The following is a 24,958-nucleotide window of genomic DNA, read 5'->3' as shown; positions in this document are numbered from 1 at the left end:
TGAATTTTCAAGTCAAGTTTATTTGATGTCATATTTCAATAGTTTATATTTTTACTTCAACACTAGATTAGCTTACAATAATAGACACATTTTGTTATAAAAATAACCATGAAGAAATTTAATGAAATATATTTACCATATTATGAGTACTACAGCATCAGTAGATTTTCTTGAATCATCCACTGTTTTATATAGAGACCTGTACTAAAAATGAGATATGTAGTACAGAAACCACCTGTAGGGTTCACTGTCAGCTTTGGTACATTTCAACAGACTCTGCCTTGAAATGCCAAACTCTTCATTTGTAAGTAAGTGGAATGTATCAGCAAGAGGTAACCAGAACAAAAGTCAACATGTCCACCCTTTGTGCAGCACCAATCTCCATGTTCCTCTCAGCAGATTGGAGTTACCACCTGTACAATAATGTACACAAAGCTTTTTGAGAAGACCATCCTAAGTGCTTCTAATTGCCACCTAAGGACTGTTTCTCTTCTTCTTCCAGATAACCTCTGGCTTTCAGCACAAAAGTCTGACAATGCCAACAGCTTCTTTATTTGTTGTGATGCTCTGGTGGAAGTTTAAACATGAAGAACCTAATGTTCCACAGGAATTGATTTGAGGGTAAAGGCGGGCTGGGATCTGGCTAATGAGGCTCCTGAACCCAGGTGTTATTTCTTATGTGTTTTCAAAGAAGTTGCTTGTCAGGGGTAGAATAGCAGCAAAAACTACAGTCAAATGCCTCTCCAGTGTGATGTCAGCGTATGTGAAGGTCCAAGCTCTTCTTCTGAATGCTGTAAAAAAATTAAAAATGTATCAGTCATTAGTACCATCAATAGCAGTGAGCCCTGCACAAACACAGGCAGTCTTTAGCTGGAGTGTTCACAAATCCAAAGTAGTCAGGGGCTAAGTCATCCATAGCAAGATCTCATGGCTCTTTCTAGTGGCAGAGCTAGACCAGAATGCAGCTCTCCTGATTCGTAGCCCAGTGATTTCACTTACAGCTAGCTGTATTCCTATGTGAGGATTTCTAGACCTAAAATGTCTCATTTTACACAAGACAGACAACGCCTTTCGCTATTTTTTTTCCCTACCACTGGCATAAGTTTGTGGAGTTTGCACCATGTTTTCAGCAATATTTCTATTTTAGTGTCAATTGTGCACCTGTGGATACCTGTTCTTTGAAAATAAAACCTCTGTACAGGCATTAAGAATCTAAACTCCTCCAAGCTCGTGTACCAATTTACTTTTTATGCATTTACATCCTCAGGATACAACTGCACCAGCATGCAGCCACACACACCACAGATGCATACATTTGCATGTGCATGTGAATCTGCATATAATTCCAGCTCAACAGAGTGAAAGCTGCAAATCAGTCTGAATATAGTGAAAAGTTTTGATCTTGCATTTGTCGTTTCATTCTACCTATTTTGCATTATGACAAAGGGATATACCTCAAAATAAAAAAAACTTAACCATAACACAAATACTGTCAAGGATTCATTCTATATTAAAATGTGAGGTATGCTACGTGCTTACTATGGGTTTAAATCCTGCTCTGAGACAGTGGAATTATCATCTGGTCCTAAGCAAACCTCAGTTCTTCCAGATTCAGGGAATACCAAATCTGGGATCTAAACCTTTGGGTCTTGGTGCTTCCCCTGAATAAGGCCAACCTAGAATACAACTGTGTATAGGCTGTAAGAGAATCCAGACTGAGACTTGTGGGTTATCAGCACTTGTTACCTAATGTCAATCAGATTCCAGAACTTATCAATTTGTAATGTAAGCTTCTCTGAATTTAAGGTTTCCCTTAAACAGATATTGAGGATTGGTTTATTTTGGCAACAACTATTTGCAGCCCTATGAACTAGGAAAATTAAAACAATCATCTACAGTAGGATTCATCCCACATAATGTTAGCCAATAAGCATATTATCTCCTAGATTTCCTCTGTAAAGTTAGCTGTAGGCAGGCAGCAAGTAACCCTAATGGGGGCGAATTAACCCACACATTTAAGTAATGTCTCATATGAAATTAAGATGTCTTGTAGGCATGCCCATCATTCTCCATTGAGTACAGAAGGGGTCTACGGAGACATCAGATTAAACAACCGACTAAGTTGGCTAAAATTAATTCTTAGACTCAGTAATGTATACACCATACCAGTTTAAAAACCTCTTGATTGGTGCTGCAAATATTTACAGGGTTTCTATATTCAGGGTTGGGGTACTTAGGCGGTGGTGTTATTTATATGAATGCAAGCAAAAGACAGGACTTTATTAAAGTATGTTTAATCAGATAAGTATACCTTAACCCTCCTTTTCCCTCACACCTAACAAAAAAAATGTAATTGGTTGATGTGGCATGTGAGAAAGTATTTTACTACACAGGCATAGAAAAACTTGGGATTTCAAGCTAAGACTTGCATAAAAAATGAAATATTTTCCCATACATTCTTATCAAAGCAGCACAGAACTCTTTAAATCCCTACCTGTATCATCATCAGGAACACACAACTTTCAGGAAATCCTCTTGCAGTCTTTGACAGCAAAACTACCGAAAATGTGAACCTGTCAGATTCTGTGCCTTCAGAAGCAGTCATCTCACTCTCCACAGTCACTAAGCAAGGCAGGTATCTCAAGCAAATTTACATCTCTTTCTATATAGCTCTGAGCTCTTAATATGACAAAAGCCTTAAAGTAAAGGCACTCTGAGTGTTGTAAACAGCCCAGTACATATACATTTTAAGTCTTGAGTACATTATGTATCTATATATTTATGTGTGTATGTATATCAATACACACAGAGATGCACTTTAAAATTAAATTCCACTGTAATCCTGAATTTTGATGAGCAGTTGCCACTGCAGATTTTACTACTGTTTTTCATTCAATGTCTCTGGTAAACTCAAAGCACAAATAATCTCAACGGGTGAGAGCTTGAATAAAGAAACTCTTTTCTAAGTGAACATCAGTAAACAATGTATATTAATTCACAAACTAAATCAGAATAGTGGAAAAGTTTAGAGGTGACACTTTTCTCTGTATTTCATCACTGCAGTTATGCAACCCTTAGTCTTGCTTCCACTCAATCTGTGTGCTCACGTGTGATTTCTACCCTTTTACATATCACTTTTGAATACAGCCCACTCACTCGTTCTATGTGGGTGTAAAGTATATGCTTGGGGACTGGAAAAGGGTTGGGTTTGCTTGAGGGGGGGGGGGTGTGTCCTTTTTTTCTTCTTTTGTATTCCTACATTTTGTTGTATTTTTTATATAATTACAGAAATAGAGGGTGTTATATTCTATTGCACTTAAAAATCTTAAGACTATTACAGACCTGAAATAGACTACTTAAGAAGAAAAACCCCAAACCTTTAACTGTATTTACCCAATTCAGGCACTTGTTTCACAAGTGGCAATTTCAAACATCCAAACTATTTAGGTCTGGAACACTAGGCAGGCATTTGCAGTTACCACTATGTAGACAAGAACTAAATATTTTGTAAGTACAGATTTTACATACAAGAAAAGAGTACTTTCAGATGGTGTTATTGTTTACTCTTGCAGATATCAGTTAAAACATTCACTTCCTGATGTCATAGACTCTCATTATTAAATAAAAGTTTTTAACTTATTAAAGAGCAATTCTATTAACTTCAATGGAACTAGTTCCACAGCAAAAGTTTAGCCATCATAATACCAACACATGCTTACATGCACCTAACAGGGCAAAGTAGGCTGGTGGAAAGAGGCACGTTGTTGATTTGGGAGCAACAAAATCTTTGATCCCTGTAAGTAGGGGTAACTTATTACAAATAAGTTTTCTTGTAAAGTAATACCGCAAAAAGAGACAAAATAGTATGACAGGTATTACAGAATGGTTTATTAAAAAAATAGATTTTTAGTAGTAGAGGACTTAATGACAGTCCCCTGTCATGCTTAGCTGTATCCTATAATTAAAGTTTATCTGACAGTATAGGAAACTGGATTTCTTGTGCTTACTACAGTAAGGCGTAAAGAGAAATAGGTTACCAGTGTTCCACTCTATGGTCTGTAGAGTTCACCACTACCACTCCCCTCAAATTTTCCAACCACTATTTTCTCCTGTATTGGACATACACGATACTTCCTAGAACGTATCTGCAAATAAACATCTGTTTTTGTAACAAGGCCTGTAAGTGAACATTCCATTATACAAATTTCCTTCATTTTTTCTTACAACATTTGGATAATGTTTACACTTCCTAATTTTTGTGGCAGCTGTGTAAAAATGCAGAAAAAGCCTTTTTCCCTGTTATTCCATTACCAGATACTGAAAAGCTCTTTGTGAAGAAGGAATTTAGTTTAAGCTTGAGGTATCTTACCACTTTTGATAGATATATTTCCAGATTTTAGTTCTGGCATCAAAAGACTCTCCAAAAGGAGCACTAGTTTTGTAATCAGAATTCCCTTTATTATGACAGATAAAGTAACAGTAAATTAAGCTTTCCGCCACATAACTAACAAACAAAACTAATCAAGCTGCCTCTCTACCAACCACTACTTACCTCAACAAGTGACTTGTGGCCATTAGCTTATCTTAGTTTAAACGTTTCAAGTTTAAAAGAAAAACAAAGCAAACAGTACATCATTTAGTGTACAGATTTTAAACACACAAGAATTTAACATTTAAACAGCCTGTAAGGCTAAGTACATACTTTCAACACAGCTTTACTAAGACTAGCTAATGCTCCCACTTGTCACATGACACACTCTGCCAACACTGCAAAATGAAATGTGTTAGCACTGTCAGAAATGTCATCATTTCCTCAAGCAGCAGGGGTGGGAGGGTAGAATCAAAACACTACAAGCAAAGCTGCAGACAAAATCAGTGTGAGAAAGCAGCATGGAACACCTAATACAGCAAATTAAGACATACAGATAGCGAATGAACACATTTTTGGTGTTATACAAATCACTGCCATTTGTCCAGTACCCCTTCAGACACAGATACTATCACCTTCCTCTACCAGATATTTTTGTATTTATCACATTAGCATTCCATACATCTTCCAGCACAATCTATGCAGTAGTTATACACAGAAAGAGCTGTAAAGAAGGGATAGAAAATGATCCCTTTAAACAAAAAAAAGCCTTCACAGAGCCAAGCTCCAAACAGGATTATATTTAAATGTTTGACTTGGCTTTTATTAATGGGTAGGAGTTCATACCTTAAAGGGGGGGGGGGGGGGGGGGGGGGGCGGTTTCTGGTTTTGGGGTTTTTGTGGTTCTTTGGATTTTTTTAAAGCCAACAGATTTACATAATTTGTCTGACAGAGGGATTATTTACACTTACCAACCATATGAACAGTCAACATTTGTAGCACCTCTCACAACTGGGTGTCTGAAATGCCACTGCAGAGAGTTTGCATCAATGGAGGCATAAGAGCAGATCTCACATTTGAAAGGTTTCTTGCCTACCAAGAAATGGAAAGCAAGTATGAAGGATGTAGTATCTTCTACGGGAACACAAAGTCTGTGTGGGATATTCAAAAGAAAATCAGTGGATTAGCATTTACAGCACATCCTCAAAGCCACAGCTCATCTTTCACATGATCTTGTTTCTAATGAAGCATGATCTTAGAAAATGGTCTAAGCAGTTAAAGGTTACAGTCTGTTTTACCAGGAGACCTACTGCATCTAAATTTGGCTTCCACCGTAGGTCTAATCAAGAAAAACTGGCCAGAACCACTTCGAAATTTAGTTTTGATCTTTTTTTTCTGAATCAAAAGTTCAGAGGGCCAACTTTCAGCATACTCTATGTCACCAATTAAAAACAAGCAAGCACACAAAATCCCTCAGAAAGGGGAAATGTAGAAGAATTGGAAATTTTCAAGAAGCAAAAGGAAATTACAATAAGGCAAAGTCATTTTAACTTAATGAAGAAAACACGCAAAGAATTTTCTGTAAAGACAGCAAGGACATTTACCTCACAAATACAAAGGAAAACAATAACTTTCAATAACAAAAACATTGAGAGGTACATTCCTAAAGGACTAGCCTCCCCTTTCATCTACATTCCCACTGACAATTTCTAATTTACAATATTTATCTTCATATTTTTCTGATGTACTAAAATTCTGAAATATTAGCCTTACAGTGGAGAATCTGAAACAAACCTAACCAGAAAGAAGCCATGGACTAAAAAAAAATTAAGCAGAATCACAGAATGATTGAGTTTGAATGGAATCTCTGGAGGTCATTTGGTCCAACCCTCAAATAGGCAAACCTATTTTCACTTTTGCAGCCAAAAATGAAAACACAAACCAAACAAATACATTTGAGTTAAAAAATAATGAAAAGTGAGCATATTTTAAGAATCTAAGTCCTAAGAACACCAACCCTGGTATAGTAATAATTGTCCTCAAGACAGCATTTCACACCAATGTTATTACAAGTAACTCTCCAGCTCCAGTTTTATTAGCGTTATCTTTTAAGAATTAATGCAGGGGATATCACATTGAGAGATCACTGCATAGTCAGCATGATGTGGAAATCAAAGCATTTTTTTATGTTTACCCCCAGTTGTCAATGGTGAAGTAAACAGGAAGAGGCTGATGACATTTTCAGGAGCAGTTGTCAATGGCTTGACATCTAGATAATAAATTACATTTTCATAGGTAATAAGCAGCTTCTTAAAACTCATTAAGTATGTTTGCTGTAGGTTACATAGCAGGTCAGTTGCAGAACATGGAATAGGAGACAGTTCTGGATTTGCAATCTTTCATCTAGATAGTGACTTATTTTGTTAATTTTTTGCAAAAGTTTAATTTATTTCGCATGTTTCCGGTCTCCTGTGTACTTATGCACCTGAACATCATTAATAGTGCCTGGCCACACTGCCTAGCCAGCCTCCTAGAAGTTGCTTAGCCCTTCTTTGGGTATCACTCTTCTTTTCCTGTACCTTCTGAAACACTGTCGGTTGCCTTCTACATTAGCTAAGAATGTTTAATAGAGAAAACGTCTGCCTTTGAAGACATGGTATACTTCCTACCACAGAGATTGAGAGCCATCTGTCCCAATAGCATGAGACGTCTATCGGCCCCCTTCACACTTCTGTTTCCTGCCAGACATCTGCCTACTCTCCTCTGCTGCCTCGTGTGATGCTATGGCTCCAAGGCTGCGGGATGGAACACCACCCACGCCGCTCAACTGCCGGAGCACCGCACTCCTGCTCAGCCACTGCAAGAGTATTTAATTTCTTCAACTCACTGAAAAGTTAATTTTGCCAGTGTGGACAAAGGCGGATATTCGCTATTCACTATGCTGCCGGGTCCTATAGGACGAGTTCTCGGCAAGCTGATTTATTTAAATATTATCACAAGCATCTAATTGGGTCCCCACTGTCCTGTCCACCCACTCACTGCACACATCAAGTATCATGTTTCAGAAGGCCATTAATGCAACATAGCACGTTCCCATCCTATTCATTCAGTTAAACTTATTTTCTAATCCTGTAAAATGCTCAGTTCAGAAAAAAGGAGAAAGGCTTCACTTTTTAAATATCAACAAGATGGAGCAGATCCAACAGTTCCAAGCAGACAGTGCTATAAAGTACGTTCTTCTGTGTAAACTCAGAATTTCTAATGCAAGTGCCTTTTTGGCAGAATGATGGACTTAATATAACCATGGCAACACAAATTCTATGTAAACAAATCACTTGACTGAGACAGAAAGGACCCCAGAGCATCAGTCACAGAGAGGCTGGGCCTTTGATAGAGGTTCAACATTAAACTTTGAAACAGAAAACTGAAGCAGGAAGCTTTCCAGAAAATGAAAGGGAATGTAGCCAAAGTGGACAAACAATCTATTATATTAAAAATCTTGAAATAGGCCAATATGTGCAAGTTGATTTAAAAAGTTTTGAGAAGACACTCCCACTCTTTCCTGGCAATGGAGCACCAGTACAGAACAAAAAATTATGAACTGGTTGAAGTCTACATCCCTCTGAACTAGCAAAGATATCCTTTTCAGTTAACAAGTCAGGGATATAAGCTGTCCTTGTCTTTGCAGTATCTATACCTTTACACAGATGTCTCCTGAATATGGATCTTAAACCAGGATCAACTATAGCCTTAATGATCAATATCCTTAAATGCCAAAAAAAAACATTTCAGTTAAAAATTTGCCTGTTTTGTTAAATCAGGACCACAGTGTTTGGTTTTTGCATATTCAACGTAAGAGGGAGAACTACCAATAGGTAAAACACACCCCTTTTCTGTAGAAATCCTTTTCATGTCACAAAAGCAGCACTCCTACACAGCATTCAATATTTAACTGTACAGTACTTTTTTTTTTTTTCTCCCTAAGCAGTTTAGCTAAGTGGTAACATGAAGAAGACATACATGTAATCCATGTATACATTTGCATCTGCTCTATCAGAGAGGCCTCGAGCCTTGTTTCGTACTGGCAGTGAAAGGCTTTGATGCCAGCATGCATTCCCATGTGTTTCTGCAGAGCTAAGTATAGGAACACTTCCTGTCAGAAAGGAAATTAACCTTGTCACAGCTGGAAAACAAGCATCTATTTTTCCTGTATAAGTGGTCTGAAGGGATGACATTTCTCAGTTACTGTGTTAATTTAGGCTTTTAATGCCTTTTATCACGAGTATTTTGAGCCTATTAGTTAGGAAAGATTGATATCACTATGGGAAAGATGAGAGCATAAAGATTCCTATCAGACCTGCCTACAATCAAATACTGCAGTTATTATTTCATTATGTTTCAATTATTTATTTATATTATCCATACTTTGCTGAGTTGAAACAATTTACTAGCAGGCAATACTGCATAACGCAACATGATCACATTGGATCGTTGTATTTTGATGTTTGAATGGTCCACCTAAGTTTTCTAGAATTTTTTTGTCTGGGTGAAAAAGACATTCTACCTTCTCCACTGCATGACCTGCTACTCTTTCAGGCCTGCAAGTAGAATTTATTTAAAAGGAAAAATAATACATATGAAAATTATATGTGCGCTTATATACAAAGAGAGGATTCCTAGGCAATAAAACTGTAAAACATCTGAAAAGGCCTACACAGATCACAGATCTGCTGTTCCAAATTCCCTGATTTTCCAGATTCTTCCCCACACCATGCTTAGAATACCTCAAACCATTTAACTCTACGTCTCAAGCACTTAAAAGTTCCTCAAAACTCAGAAACAACAGAGGAAGAACTGGCTGTTCACAAATTCAAACACAGGTCTACCTTTTAGACATTTTTAACACACAATAATTTCAAAGGGATAAATATAAGCATAGAAGAACTTTTAAATCCTTGTCCTGTGGAAGTAAACTATAGCAGGTTTAAAAAGTGCTTACATCTGTATCCAGATTATTGATGAGCACTCAGCAAAAGGAAACAACGTCCTTTTGACTCATACCTGTAAATAATTAATTACTAAGTAAATACTATTTCCAAATACATGCACTACGTTCACATATTGGATGTAATAAACAGGATTACTCATTCTTTAAACACTCTATAATGAAAACACAGATATTTTCATGACACATTCGTGAAGGTAATTAAAGTCCTGCTATTTTAAAAACACAGTATTTCAGAAAACAATGAAATTAGTTTATATTATACTCAATACTTCTACTGGTAAAAGTATTCCTGCTAATTCTAAATTAAGAGTGACTCATATAGCTGTTATTTTATGCAACAGTATTCAAAACAAGAAAGATGCAAAAGATTTAATCCTCAGTTATTTGTGTGGATTAACACTTTCTTGCACCAGATAAATAAAGCTTACATTGCCCTTAACTTGCATGATGGAACTTAAGTACTCAGGAGAGTTGTTGAAGTGTTTGATGCATAGAAGGTGTGAAACCTAAAACAGTGATCTTGGTAGAATCAAGGGCCTATATGGAAAAATTTGGGATTTAAACAGTGGGCTTCAAGATGAAAGCCAACTCTGAAAGGCAAGCTGTGCCATTCTGAATAACTCTTTGAAAATTTTTTGAAATTTTTCCTCTCTTCCCTAAAAATCTGTGATCTCTCAAGAGGAAAAAACATCACCAAAAAAAAAAATAAAAATTGTCAAAGATCTAGATTCTAAACTCCTGCAGGACAGACAGAACTTTTTTAGAGCTATGAAGCAGAGACCAAAAATGCAGAGGCTAATTTCTGTAATATCTTTGTGAATCCAATGCAAGTATAGTAGTTCAAAAAGTACAACATGTCGATTCACAGATTAGGAAAATGTTAATTGTTATCATTTCTACTCACTGAAATCAGAATTAAAACTGTACTTTTTATGCATTTAAAGGATGTCTTTCATAATGATGTAACAGAACCCTCCTTTGTTAGGGAATTAAATGCTTTGTAGAAAAGTAGAGCTATTTGGATTTTCTAGCTATTTGAATTACTTCTTAAAAAAAGGGTAAGCATAGCTGCCTTTTTCCAGCATATTTAATAGCTTTAAATGCAGATTTCAGCATTCTGGTAATGTTGCAGGCAGCGCTTGTAGTACAAACTCCCCACAAATACTGATGTGTTCCTTTTCCTTTACGGAGAAGACACTGTTACTAGGAGGGTTGGTTCATCTTCTAAGGTTAAGGAGCGAAAGTCCAAAGGAACCTGGAATTGTAATATGGATGATTTACCCTTTCATCCTTCAGATGTAAATAAGGTATATTTGAGACAGTGGGAAATTCCAACCCATTAAGACCAAAGGGTCTTGAGTACTCTTGATTAAGTTTTAGGCTCCATAAAGGTCCCACATGCATTGTAACACTTATGATTTTAATGAAATAGCCAGGCAAGACCATCAATAAATCAGTCTTATTAGGAATCATTCTTCCCAGTTAGCTTTTGAACACTGATTATAGGCAGCTGATCCTCACAGCTGCCACTATGATTTTCCCTTCTTTATATGAACTATTGGATAAAACTCAGTAACCAAAAAGGTTAGACTGCCCTCTCTCTGTGGCTTCTTGCTAACTACCTGATCTGTAACGGAAGAACAGAATTACAGCCACACACTTTCAAGAAATTCAGTGATAGGTATTAATCAGCATTTTCCCACATAGTCATTAAAAAAAAACAATACTCCATAAAGTTTTAGATGATAAAACTACTTCGTTGCTGAAATGAGACAATAAAATTTGGTTATATTGTTTAGTATCACTAGTGAAATGCCTGTGAATTGAGGCCTTTAACTCGCATGCACTGTCATCAGAATACACAAGCCATCCTTGTACAAGAATGCATTAATTAGTACATGAATTAAAAGCATTGCTACATTTAGTGTATTCTCAGTTTTATCTTCTGATGGGAGAAAAATGGCCATGACAACATTATTTTGAATTGTAACATTACATTAATTTAACTTTAAATATAGAAAATAAATATTTGAAAGATGTAAGCAAGACTTAGGTGACATTAACTCATAATGTCGTGGGGTTCAGTTATTTTAACCTATAAAATATACACACACCTAATGCCACAGTCATAAAAATCTTCAACCTTCACATAGAACTGCCTTCTTTATAAACTTGAAATAGATTTTACTAAATAAATTCTACTGCCTAATACTGAAAAGAATGAAGACTTCTAATTCACACATTCCACCTATTATTGTAGCAAACAAATTAGGTAGAAATCACAATTTTAACATCAGTATGTAGTCTGCACTGAGGTTTACAGGCAAAGAGGAACACTGAAAAAGCATTTGAGAAGTAAAAGCCAGTGTGATGTTGTTCATTTGCTGCCCCCTCCTGGGGAAAAAAGCAACCAGACAAAAAAAGCACCGTAAGAACCGCTGTTCCCTGTGTACCATTACCTACATCTCTCCAGTAACTCAACCGTGTGAGCAGATCTTCTTCAGTTTAAAGGCTTTTTTTTTTAAGCTTTAATTTTAAAGTATCAATAGACTCTATATCTCCCAAATGAATCTGTTAATCTAGGCATAACGAGAGGCAATTCTGGGAAGAAGAGAAAATGAGGCCACTTTCTTTGGCATTCCGGAGTTGTGCGTAGCAGCACAGACTGCGCACTCAGAGTCGCAGTCAGCATAGCAGCATTATCTTTATGCCATTCTGCCACCAGCTATTCAACACAAGTTGCAGGACACAACACTGAACCGGCTGCCATTCCCAACAGATTCTGTTCTGCCATGGGCTGAGGGCCTTTAGTGGAAAGAAACAAGACACAGCCACATGCTGGTATTACGGCCAATTGCTAGTTTCATTAGTTCGCCCTTCAAAGAGGCTGTAAGAAAGAAACAGTCTTAACATGAAGTTTGCTTTGCTGTACAGATAGCACAGCAAAACTCAAGTCAGAACTAGGTATGAAAAGTTCAAGTAAGTTCTTAATCTTTGCAGTAATTACAAGCATCATTCCAGGGAGAGCTCCAGAGACCTAGTCTGTAAGTGCTCTTTTCACTTCCGAAACAGACAGGTAATGCGTTCATCAGATAATGACACATTTCATATGAAACCTCAAACTAAATTTGGATTGCCATACCCCACTGGTTCAAAAACAACTGCTGTAATGATATAATGATGTAAAGCGCTTAACCTTATACTTTTCCAACTTCTCTAAAACTGACAAGTTATTTCAAAATACCTCACTGTGAACATGGAAGCAATTTGCCTACCTGCTTTGTGAATCTGTAATGACTGAACTGTGCATTGACTATGGCAAGGCTTGTGAACTGACTACTTAAAAAAAAAAAAAAAAAAAAAAAAGACACACCTATGTGAAAGGTACATCATCAGCACGTTGGTCTACTCCCTACCTACTAGCAAAGCTGCTAGTTCACTACAATTAATCAAGCCTTTGACTATCCAAACCCAAATTCCTTTTTTTCTTTCGTTTTATTACACCAATTTCAGCAAGCTACTGAAACATGTATTTATTTCTTTCTTTCCAGATGTGCAATAACAACACCAAACTAGAAAATCCAGATTTGGTATAGATGATTACTTCAGTCCCAGAAAACAGTGGGGTAAAGAAGCTAATTGGGGGAAAAACTTTGACAATATGAATTAATTATAATACATAACTTCAAGGGTCAGAAAATGATTTCTCTAGTTAAACTGAAGGTGTCTATTGTGAAAATGTTTTCTAATAATGTAACAGACATATGTATGGCCATAAACAACAACAACAAAGAACATCCCCAAAACAAAACTCACATACTTAGAAGAAACCTAGAGAAACAGAATGTACACTAACTTCTCCACCTAAATACTAGAAAAACTATCATTAGAATATTGTGTGATGTCAACTCACGGACAGGTGGCTACTAGAGATTACCATCTTCTTTATCAAAGAAAAAAAGATATTTTCTGAGTAACAGGAAAGCCTCAAATGCCTTCTCAAGTTCTCTTTGGAAGAGATGATGCACTTGATATCAGACAAAGTCTTAGTGTTAACTCTTACAACTGCAGGTAAGTAGAATTTTGCATTAACTGATAAAATTGGTGCTTCAATAAATAGGCCTCTTAGAAACATAGCCATGACTGCAAAGGAAGTTGTACATTGTCACAGTTTCTTCATCTAGTTTACACACAGAATTCCAAGAAGTCTCACAGCACATCTCTTGGCTCCTCATAGAGCATATCTCAGTGGCTCTCCTTTGCTATTGTTTGTAACAAAATATAAGAGAAAACCTTTAGAAGTACCTTTTGATCAGCACCTGCTTACTTCATTCAAAAGACTGGTACTATCACAAGCCAAGTAGAAGACAGCTATTTGAACAGGGTACCTTATATTTGTTCAGGTTATCTGTGGGCAACTCTCTTGTAAAAATAAATTAGTAAATAAATAAATGTGCCACATTATCAATTGTTCTGCAATCAAGATCTACAGAAGTACTTGGAGCATAACAAACAAAATGGCAAGTTTTGCTATAATACAGGTCATACCTACTACTTCCTTCTTTCTCATTGCTTTTGTGTTAGAGCACACAGGATTAGCTTCAGCCTTCTTTCTTCCCTTGCTCTCTTTCATTTTGTTTTGTTTTTTCCTAATGGATTTGTTTGTGATGTCCATTCATCTGATGACTGGTTTTGAATACTTGATTCCAAAAATTAAGACAGAAGGGCTGTAGAAGTTTTGTGATTTTCCATATGCTCTTTCAACTCTTCTCTGCATTGCCAATTATGAAATAAGTTAATTCAAAAAGAAACCCAAAACACAGTATCAACCAATATTTTACATTACCATCAGTGACTGAAAGGCTTAAGAATTTGAGGTAAGATATTTTCAGGTAGAAGAAAAACTTGCAGAGGGACTTCTGAAATAGTGTAACCCTCATAATTTGGTCCACTAACAGAGAAAAAAAACCCCTTGCTGATCATTCTGTGTTATGTTTGTGAAACATACAAGCACAAAGGGAAAAAAAAGTTTCTCAAAAAAGCTAGACAAGCCATTTGTTTGGGTTGGGGTTTTTGGTTGGTTTTGTTTGGTTGGTTTGTGTTGTCTGGGTTATTTTTAAACTGTAGGGCAGAATTAGATCCAAGTTGTTAAATATAAGTAATGTTGAGGAAAGAACTGCTCTATTTTACTTTTGCGCATATTGTAAATACAATGAATAAGCAGATGACTTACAGCAGTGTTTAACTGCCATTCACACACACGCTAGAAGTACAGATTATCATTCCTGGATGCACACTTTCATTATAAAATTGCCACAGTGCTGCTCAGCACAAAGAAAGAGAAAAACAAAATCAGATAGGCACAAACTATAATGATAAAAATTATAGTATTTGGAAAGTCACTACTGTGTTTGACATGCTTGCCACCACAATAAATAAGCCTGTTTTTTAAAAGCAACAAAGCAGGAAGGAGAAACACGATTTCCAGTTATCTCATTTGACCTGAATCCACTGGGTTTACCAGATTACTATGTATTTATTATACAAAAGCTTTATCTAACAATGCACATTTTAAATAGTTGTCTTTTCTAAGTTTGCTCAGCTAAACTTCCAACAATCACTATGCATGTAGATAAAGAACAAGCAACATATTTACGTAATATAGCTGTTACATTGCAAGGAATTGATTTATTTTAATTATGTTAGGAATATCCAAATATTAAGTTTCCTTTCATACACTGTTGTTAAAATAGCGTAAAATTCTAATTACATTAAGACCAGTATCAAGACCAGTGAAATGACAGCCATTTCCAACCTAAAATATAAGCTTAAAAAAACAGTGCTGCATGCACTTTTAAATACATAGCATATTTTATAAGACTAGGAAAAAATTAAATAAGCCCATTAGATGACTGAGAAGATAGCCGGTATTTGTTTCAGAGTAAGTGGAATACTTTCATCCATAGAAAATAACATTTGGCACAGAATCACTTTATTGGACTCAATCTTTGCAGCCCTGATATAGTTTGCATATTACTGCTTTTGTATGAATTAATTATTTTAGCAACAAAGTACCAAAAATTCTCTTTTCACCCTCCGTCTCCCCAAAAACAACAAACAAGACATAAAAACTGATGTTAATTGTTATAGAAATGAATCAATCTCAAAACAATTGCACCAACTCTGAAGGTGACTTGCAAAATCCATCAACTTAAGCAGTATGTATTAAATGCTCCCTGCAAGAACTTGGTAATGTAAGACATTTCAGTACGCTACTGTTTACAGGAAGAAAAAAATAAAAATTTTTCCCTACCCAGTGTCATCAAGCCTTATTTATTAAATTGCCAATTCCTTTTAATGTGATGGCACAACAAGTACCAGATTACAAATGCTGCTGGATTATGGAGCCTCTAGTGAATGGGGGAGAAGGGAGGATAAATTGCCAATTTTATGACCATTTACAGATTAAAAAAAAATAATAATTTTAAGTGCCTTATGTTTTTTTGAGATAGTATATTCAAGACAGCATTATGAATAAACAACCACTTACCTGACCCTCCATTCAGCGTACACCAGCTTCTCCAGCGTGGTTCAGTGGTCAATACATCACCACAAACACAGTATATGTTAGGATGTCATGATGGAGCTGAAGCCAGTGACCCTAAAGGATCTAGATGTCACAGGACCTATAGCAACGTACTGTACAGTCTCACAGCCTAGTAACTAAGAACATGCAGGACATACTGCTAAAGATGATGGCATTTTTGGTAATTTATTTTAGTATGTTAAGGTAGATTCTCAACATATTTCCCACAACACAAAATAAATACTATATTAAAAAACCAAACAAAATGCCAGCTCATTAAGGTTGCTAAGTCAAGAAATAAAAATCAGGAATTGCCAAAATTAAAGTTGCCTTGGTAACCTTAATTTCGTTGCTTTTTGTGCATATACTCTATGCTCATGAAACAATAAACCGAGGCTAATGAAGCACCACCCATTCTACACACTGAATTTTGGAAGGATCATGTGGGGGAAAAGAAATTCGTATACAGTCCAGTCAGACAATTGAAGACTTTGCAAGCATACCCACCCACACAGATGATGAATGTTTCACTTTGCAACCTTTACTGCGAGTTTTCTTGAATTTTCTGTGTTTTTTTTAAAATGCATTTAACATGTTTTAGGCTTTATTTTTTGAAACAAAATACCTAAGAAGTTAAAACATAAATTCCAGATTTCACAATGGGGAATTATATTTGGGCCAACCAGCATTGCTGAAACCCCTAGATACACCAGAAACCTCTGATACTTGAACTAACTGCCATTTGAGTAACGACAGCAATAGCAAATAGAACCGACAGCGTACCCTGTTATTTTAATGCTGGTTCACATGTCTGAGACTCTAAATCCTTTCTGTCCACTTGAGGCCACCCTGTTGCCCAAGTTATTTTCTTTCTCTAGACTCCTCACAATTTTATTCTCTGCCCACTATGCCCTATCCCAGTAGCAGTTTTCCTAACATGCCAAATTCTGCTCAAGTTCATCTCATCATGACCTCTAGCAACTTCTCACAGGTTTTCCAGCCTGTGCTAGTTTGGGCTGAGATAGAGATAATTTTCTTCATAGTAGCTAGTATGAGGCTGTGTTTTGGATTTGTGCTGGCAATAGCGTTGATAATACAGAGATGTTTTTGTTACTGCTGAGCAGTGCTTACACAGAGTCAAGGCCTTTTCTGCTTCTCACCCCACCCCACCAGTGAGCAGACTAGGGGGGTACAAGCAGTTGGGAGGGGACACAGCTAGGACAGCTGACCCCAATTGACCCAAGGGATATTCCAGGCCATATGACATCATGCCCAACAGTAAAAGCTGTGGGAAGAAGAAGGAAGGGGGGCACGTTCGGAGTTACAGTGTTTGTCTTCCCAAGTAACCGTATGGGCGATGGAGCCCTCCTTTCCTAGAGATGGCTGAACACCTGCCTGCTGATGGGAAGTAGTGAAGGAATTCCTTGTTTTGCTTGCGCGCACGGCTTTTGCTTTACCTATTAAACTCTCTTTATCTTAACCCATGAGTTTTCTCACTTTTACTCTTCCGACTGTCTTCCCCATCCCACCAGAGGGGAGCGAGCGAGCAGCTGTGTGGGGCTTGGTCACCAGCTGAGGTAAACCATGACACAGCCCCACTGGTCTTTAGTATCCAACTTTTTTTATATGGTCTCTATGAAAGAATAAAAAAACCCCTTTCAGCCAGGTATCAAAGAAAACTGGCAAGTTTTCTTAGTTCCTGTCCCTGCCTCCCTAAAATGGTCTGTCACAATTAGCTTCCTGCAGTAAGGTATCTTCACTGTTCACTGCATTTTTCAGAGGTTGTGAAGCGGTGAAATCTCGACAGACTTCTGCATCAGGAGTGTGCCTTTCATCTATTCTAACAGAAGACACCATCTGAAAACCGCTTAGATCTTTCCTACAAGCCATGGACTATTAGGGCTTTTTAAATAAAAGGTATCCACAGTCTTACTGGTTCCACTTGAAAACATTATCAGCAGAAATTTTTCCCCCATATGCATTCTAGAAAATTGGTTGAATCATTTTGGTTGATCTGTTTTTAAAGGAAAACTATCAGGTGGAAGCAAAGGCCAACATGAGAAATTTCAGCCAAAATGGTTTAAACAAACAAACAAAAAAGCAAGACAGGAGAGCAAGTGAAAACAGTATCTTTTAAACAAACAACAACATTGGTAACAAAACAGAGCATCTACAGTAGTAAAAAAAAAAAAACGCAGTGCAGTTTTATAACACTAAATATGAAGTAAGCAGTTAAAATACAGAAGACGTGTGAGAGGCAGGCATATGTCATTAATTCATTTAATTTCTGTTTTCAGAGAAAGGCGCCCTTTAATATTGGGGAAAGCATAGATCAGCATGAAGAGGAACTGCTGTTAGAGATGTATAGTCTCTACCACTATTAAAAGATAAATCACAAAATCAAATTTGATGGTGTAAGAATGCACAGCTCCCCCTCCCTTTTGTTCATCCTGCATGAGACAAAGCTGGATAGTCCTTTGAAAGTTGCTTTAAGAATTAAGTGTTGGAAGTTAGCCATCAGTACTGCTCATTTGATGAAACTAAAGTAAATCTATAAATTTCCCCATCAGATTCACCCTGCTTCAGTTAAGGAGATTAACCAAAGGCAGCAGTCAGAAATCAGAGACACAGGGACAAGCCTCTCCACATAGCTCTGTTCTAGCCACAAGTCTAGGACTTTGTAGGTCAAGGTCTGAGGAATTGGAACTGCTAATAGTATGAACTGCAACATGCATTTTTGACATCATTAAATGTCCAAAAAGGAATCCGAAAGAGACCAAACTTTTAGTCAAAAAAGATCTAAACTGTAGATTGAATCTGGCTGGCCATCATTCAGAGCATTACAATTCTGGTGTTATTCCAGTCTTATTGACACAAAGCCAAAGTCAGAAAAGCTTCGGACATGAAGCATCCTTCAGCCTTGATGTTTTAAGCAGTACAGTATCCCACACCCCTAGTCCTCCAAGTGAAGGGATGTTTGATAACAAAACCCAACAAAACTGTGAGGTAGTACAGAGTCTTCCTTGCATGAAGCAAGAATCTCTACCTATCACATATGGAAATAAAGCTCTTGCCGAGTAAGACAGAGCAAAATTGATGAAGGAAGAGAAACCTGCTGCTACTAACTGAATAATTTCCTTTTAAACTAACAGACCACTGGTTACCCAACCAAGCAATTATCAATTGCCAAAATAAGCCCATTAGAAACTCAAATCAACATAAGAAGTATCCAAAACCCAAGTATCTCGTCATGTCCTGCATCCAGATCCTCTGCACCAGGAGTCATCATCTTTTCTCCTCTACCTAACAGCTGCTCAGCTGCGAGCTCAATGCAGCTGCTACACCCCACCACCACCAATAGCCTTTGAAGATGGAGATCCTTGCTTAGTGCCTTCAAGCAAACTGTAAGTCACCCCTAATCCTCTTCCCCCCTTCAAACCAGTTTTAGCCTAGCTTAATGAATTGTAAAGCCTTCTTGCTCTAATTAAAACAAATTTACTTGTACATACACTTGCATTAAGCAAATACTTAGCATTGGGAAACTCACCTCCGCTCTAAAAGCAGGCAGAAGTAAAACATTTCATCAGAAATCCAGTATGTTTGCAGTATTTACAAAGTATTTGTTGCACTTTATAAACTAAACAGTTTTAAAAAAAAGTAAAAGAAAGAGACCTATTGAAGGGAGGGAGGGTGGAATAAAAAAAAATAACGAAAAAATCCACCTACATTTGGAAAAAAGTCTCTGTCATCTCTCACATTCAGTACATGGATGCCGCTTGAAATTGTAATCATGGTTGTGCAGATGCTTGTAGACCTTGATCCATTCCTTAGCTGTGTTAAAAGCCAAAAGCCACAGTTTGTTATAATAGGTTAAAATCAGATTAAATATATTAATTTAAAATAGCAGACAGACATTTCTCCATGTTAAACAACTATTAACATAAAAGTTCAAACTTAACTCCTACATAGTTTTAAAGTGTTTTGTGCTTATTTAAGCAACATGAGGCTGAATTTAGCTGAGATGCACGGTATTTCAGAAGAAAGAGCAATTATTAATTATAAAGACACAATGTGAGCTTGGGGCCTCTGGCAGGAAAAGCAAGGTTAGCTCAGCTCTAAGGATGGTCAATGCACTCCTCTCACCCAATGTCAAAACAGAACAAAGAAATACCAGGGTAACAATCAGTTCTCAAAGATTTCAAACCACAATTTCAAATGAGTTAGCAAAATACATACTTGCAGTAGAGTTATTCTGATGTGAATTATGGAGCATATGAAAAATATTGAAGGATCATATACTTGGGAAACATCAATATACCTAAGCTTCAAACGATCGTTTTTAGTGGCGAGATACAATACACTTTACTGTCCATTTTCTTCTAAGCACATCTGCTGACAGTCTAAATTTGGTCTGGAGAAAGTACTGACTGGAGGTTGCAGGTTTTGCATAGAGGATTTCTGTTTAATGGGAAATGCAATCAAGACCACTAACCCTTTCTTGTAAAGATTTCAATGTAAAATCACTCAACTTTGTAGCAACTTCTGGACTCATTTTTTAAGTCTTAAGATTCAAAGACCAAAAATGACGACAAGCAGTGTGATTAGTCTTTCAGGTCTTTTGCCTCTTTTTCCCTGATGCAGATGGTAAACTGTCACTACACAGCCCATACAAATATCAACAACTGTTTTAATTCAGACAAGTAAACAACAAATAATATCGCATAATTACATAAAAGAATCTCTCAGCATGACAAATTGATAGCTTTGTCCTAAATAAGAAATTAAGAAGAAACTTCAGTATACTCTACCGAGGCATTTCAGCAGTTTGTACATTTTTTTTCCACTAACCTGTTTGGCTTTCACGTAGGTTAAAAGTTATAACAAGCATACTGTAGCAAATAACGTCAGCAATTACAGCTAAAACTTGACACTAAGTTAAGCACAAGCTTAGTGCTAAGAATCGTAAAACTTATTTCAAAAACCATCCCCACAGCAAGCAGGAAGGCTCGCATACCTCTTGTATCAGCTCCACAAGCATAATAAATTGGCAGACAACAGTTCTTTGTAATGTTAAACTCCCTTTAATGGAATGAAACATCTGAAAAATACTATCAAGTTGAAGACTTCTCAATTTCTATAATGTTTCTTCTCCACCTCAAAAATGTACGGAAATCAGCATGGTGTTAAACAGATATTTAGAAAGCCTTCCTTTGCTCACATTTATCACAAAAAAATGCAAACAATATTCAAAACAAATATAAAATATTTACAATTCTATAATACTACCAAGAGCTGGAAAAGTCATTAAGTATTTAACCTACTAAATTTTTCAACAGGAAGCCAAAATTAAGTAAACTTTCTGCATATGTTAACGTAACAGTGAATGGTAAGTTATAATCTTCAAAATTCATTGCCCCCAGATGTGATGGAAATTACCAAAAAAGTATCCCAGAAAACCTAGTACCAGGTTGTTTTCTCACCACAATTGTAAGGGAGATATATTTATTTTTCTCTCCCACCCCCCCCATTACTCATTCAAGAGACAACTTATAATTTGTCAAAACAAAACAGTTCTTCTTTCACTTAAGAAAACATTGTTCCTATAAGCACTCATAAATCTTTTCACTGTTGTAGTCATCTCTGTTTTGAAGAAATACTGTGAATTTGAGCTGTCTTTCTATGTGCTCTCCTTCCCAACCTCTTGGAGAAAAAGTTAGACTGGACTGCAACCTTGTTATTGGCTTACAGTCGCATACAATTAAGTGGAGACACTGTATGTCCTTGGGAAGCAAATAAGATACTAATTTTGCTTTTAGTGCCAAAAATAACCCTTTTAGTTACTTTTCCTGCACAAATTCTGCAATAACCTTCTATGAAAGTTCTACCTCCTGCCCTTTTAAACAGTAAAAACTCAGAACCACCCCACCTATCCCAAAGACAAAGACGACTTCAAAATTAGACTGCATAACACATAATCTAGTCTAAACCCTTCAAAACCGAAACCGCCACACAGATGCAACGCCCAGCCTCGCTACAATCGCAGGAAGCCCTGTTATTCCATATTCCCCACTGCTCCTAACATTGCCTGTTTTCTTATCTGACCGCTGCCACAAACTCCAGAACACCCCTGTGAGCCATCACCTTATTTCACATAAATTACCTGGTTTTGCACTGGCCTTACTAAGCAGTCAAGAACCAAATCAGTAATTCAACCCAGACAGCAAGAATTTGGTCTATATTAGCAGCAGCAGCCATGGAAACCTTGCTGAAATCAATCATTGCAATCACCTGCAACACTGAGTGGTTAAACAGAAAAACACCCAGACTACCTTTGTACACAAATCTTTCAAGATTTTACCTACAGACTTGAAGGTAAGGACTAAATGGTTTATTGAGGGCAAAACACCTGCAGTTAGTAACAGAAATATTTTTACATTTTTCCCTCCTTGCTTAAATAAAGTACAATTGGTACAAAAGCAACATTTGTAGTCAATGCAAAGGAGAACAGCACTAGAATACTGGAATTACGTCCTTTTGTGATTTAAGAGACACAGGTTATGTTACTCTGCCAAGGTCCTCCACTTATAAATGGAGATAATATTTAGCTATTAGCAGCGTCACAAAACTTAAGAGATAAAAAGCATTAACCTTGATAGAAGTACCTTTACAGTGATGTTAGAGCGCCATTAAAAAGCTAGTAATTTTGAAGTTATTGGAATATGATGGTCAACTACTCCTAGAAATATTCAGAATCCACAATATGAAATGAGACAGGATTTTGCAGAATGAAGGAACATCAACAAAAAGGGAACATTTACAACACCTTTTAGCATTTTTGCAATTCTTATATCTTCTTTGTTTAAACCAGTATGAAGGCATTTTACTGTATCTTCTCATGACAGCATTTACAGCTTATGCTGAAACTCTCTAATGAATTTTGCATTGACCAAGTAAAGTTATGTGTACAGAGAAGTTTATAGCTGAGGCAACTGTATGAGAATAAAAAATAAAATTTGACTTACTGGTAAAATCACTGTGCGGACATTTAAATGGATCCTGATAACGGCAAGCTACATGAAGATTTCTTATCTGCTCAGTTTCGAAAGATGATGAATATATTGTGCAATGAAAGAGAGGAGGTTTCCTTTGATGGCTGTTTCTGTGCACTTTCCAGGCACTTAGTGACATAAAAACACTTTCACAGATGAGGCACTGGTAGGTTTCCTTTATCTGCTTGTGTGATTTTAGTGGGATCTTAAGTCCCACTCAGGCATGCAACAATAAAGGCATTTAAAGCCACAATCCACATCAGGACCCTTTTCATGGATTTTATGAGCATCTTTCAACTTCAGTGCTATGTTGCATGTGTTGCAGAAACACTGCATTCTCTCAGAACTCAGCTTTAAGGCGCAAGCACCTTTCACAGGATGAGCTAACCCCTTACTGTCACATCTAGCTTTCTTCTGATTTTTGTAATTTTTACACCTTGGTTCAGCTTTAGGGGTTTTTATCTAAGCTAAGGTCCGAGTTCTAACACTGGCAATACAACGGAGGCCAAGATGCACACACTGGGCTTATTCTTCATCTTTGCTCTTGGAATATGAAAGAGAAGTCTGGAATACAACAGGACTTCTCCAGTTGCAATGAGCTGCTGCTTCTCCAAACAAGCTGTTAACGTCACAAGAGTGGGAGACACGAGGATTATTGCTCTGACTCCTTGGGCTCACGTCGCAACAGTGAGTACTCATATTTTGAAGCATATGATACAGAGGTAATAAGACGGACTTTTTTTGCAATATTTTCTTTGTTTTCTTTCTTTTCTTGGTTAGCTTCATTTCCCATGCTATATGACTCATTTTCATCTTGGTCCATTTTAGGACAGCCTGAAATTTGACACGCTGTAACCGTCTCATGCACCTGAGCCAGGTGTGTCCTGATCTTACTTTTGATGCTGCTTGTGAACTGACAGAGCTTCCACCTGTATACCTCCACCAGAAACATTTCCACCAGTCCAGCAATCTGGGCTTCAGTACCCTCAAGCGCAGCAGCATACAACTGGAATGTTGCAATTTCCTCGGGGTGATGCACGTTCATTGACAGAACACATTGGTATTTGTATTTAAATTCATTAATTTTCTGTAGTTACTGGTAGGAAAACCTACAGAAGACAATAAACAAAACAGTTAAGATCCACTTCATGATTTCAAATCAAAACTCTACGCCACAATGAAATCTAGATTCAGATTCTGGTCCTAGGGATGTCTGCAGATTTTAAGACTGTCTGAAAGAAGCGAGGGTTTTGCCAGGAGAAAAATGATGTCATAAACGATTACTCAAATCACTTGTTGAGATTAAAAATGAACTACAGGTCAGTAACGTTACGGCATTTTTGTGTTAAGTTTCTAACAGGTCCTGTTAAGAGACAGGCTATTAAATCTGAAAGCAAAGAAGGCTGGTGAGAAATCTGCACGCTAACACACGGAGGCCTCCAGCCCAACAACCCTTCACAAGCGCACCCTTCATACAGCCCAGCACCCCGTCGCTAAAGGCTCACCACCGTGAAACTCGGCGCAATCAGAGGACGGAGCCTGGAAAAGCAAATTAAGCGGACCGACGCCTTACAAGATGCGCCAGCTGCCTCTGGAGAGCCCGTACCGAAACGCCTGGCAGCCCCCTCCCGAGCTGCGGCCTCCCCCGCCGTCAGGCCCTCTCCGAACTCGACCGGCTGGAAGCGGTACCCTTGTCCCGGCGACGTTCCCTGAGGAGACGCCCGCAGCCGGGCCACCCCGGGTGGGGGGGGAGGAGGAGGAGGGGGAGGTGCTGCTGCGAATGCGGGTGCCGGAGCCGAGCACCCACCGAAGCCCTCCCGACCCCCGCTCCGCCTTCCCCCCCCTCACCCGGCGGCGGGGCCGGTCCCGTCCCGCTCCCACCGCCCCCGCGGCCGGAAGAGGCGGAGCTTCCGCCCCGCCGCCTGCCCAGGACTCGGAATTCACTT

The 24,958-nt window shown here is 37.7% G+C and overlaps 1 long non-coding RNA gene across 4 annotated transcripts; it reads right to left on the bottom strand.

Moving 5' to 3' along the window:
- LOC142042364 (uncharacterized) lies at positions 1-24,902 on the bottom strand. Of its 4 annotated transcripts, none has more exons than XR_012653730.1 (5): positions 24,861-24,902; positions 22,986-24,121; positions 19,690-19,794; positions 5,341-5,520; positions 1-791 (listed from the first exon to the last, which is right to left on the bottom strand). It is a non-coding gene; the product is annotated as an uncharacterized LOC142042364 (long non-coding RNA). The 4 variants fall into 4 exon arrangements; XR_012653728.1 differs by having other exon boundaries at positions 24,586-24,895; XR_012653727.1 differs by having other exon boundaries at positions 24,619-24,895.
- Between the last annotated feature and the right edge of the window lie 56 nt (positions 24,903-24,958).

This window comes from Buteo buteo, chromosome 20 (assembly GCF_964188355.1).
Source record: "Buteo buteo chromosome 20, bButBut1.hap1.1, whole genome shotgun sequence".
Classification (NCBI taxonomy): Eukaryota; Metazoa; Chordata; class Aves; order Accipitriformes; family Accipitridae; genus Buteo; species Buteo buteo.
Note: the sequence above shows the minus strand (reverse complement) of the source record. Positions and strands in the feature narration are given on the sequence as shown.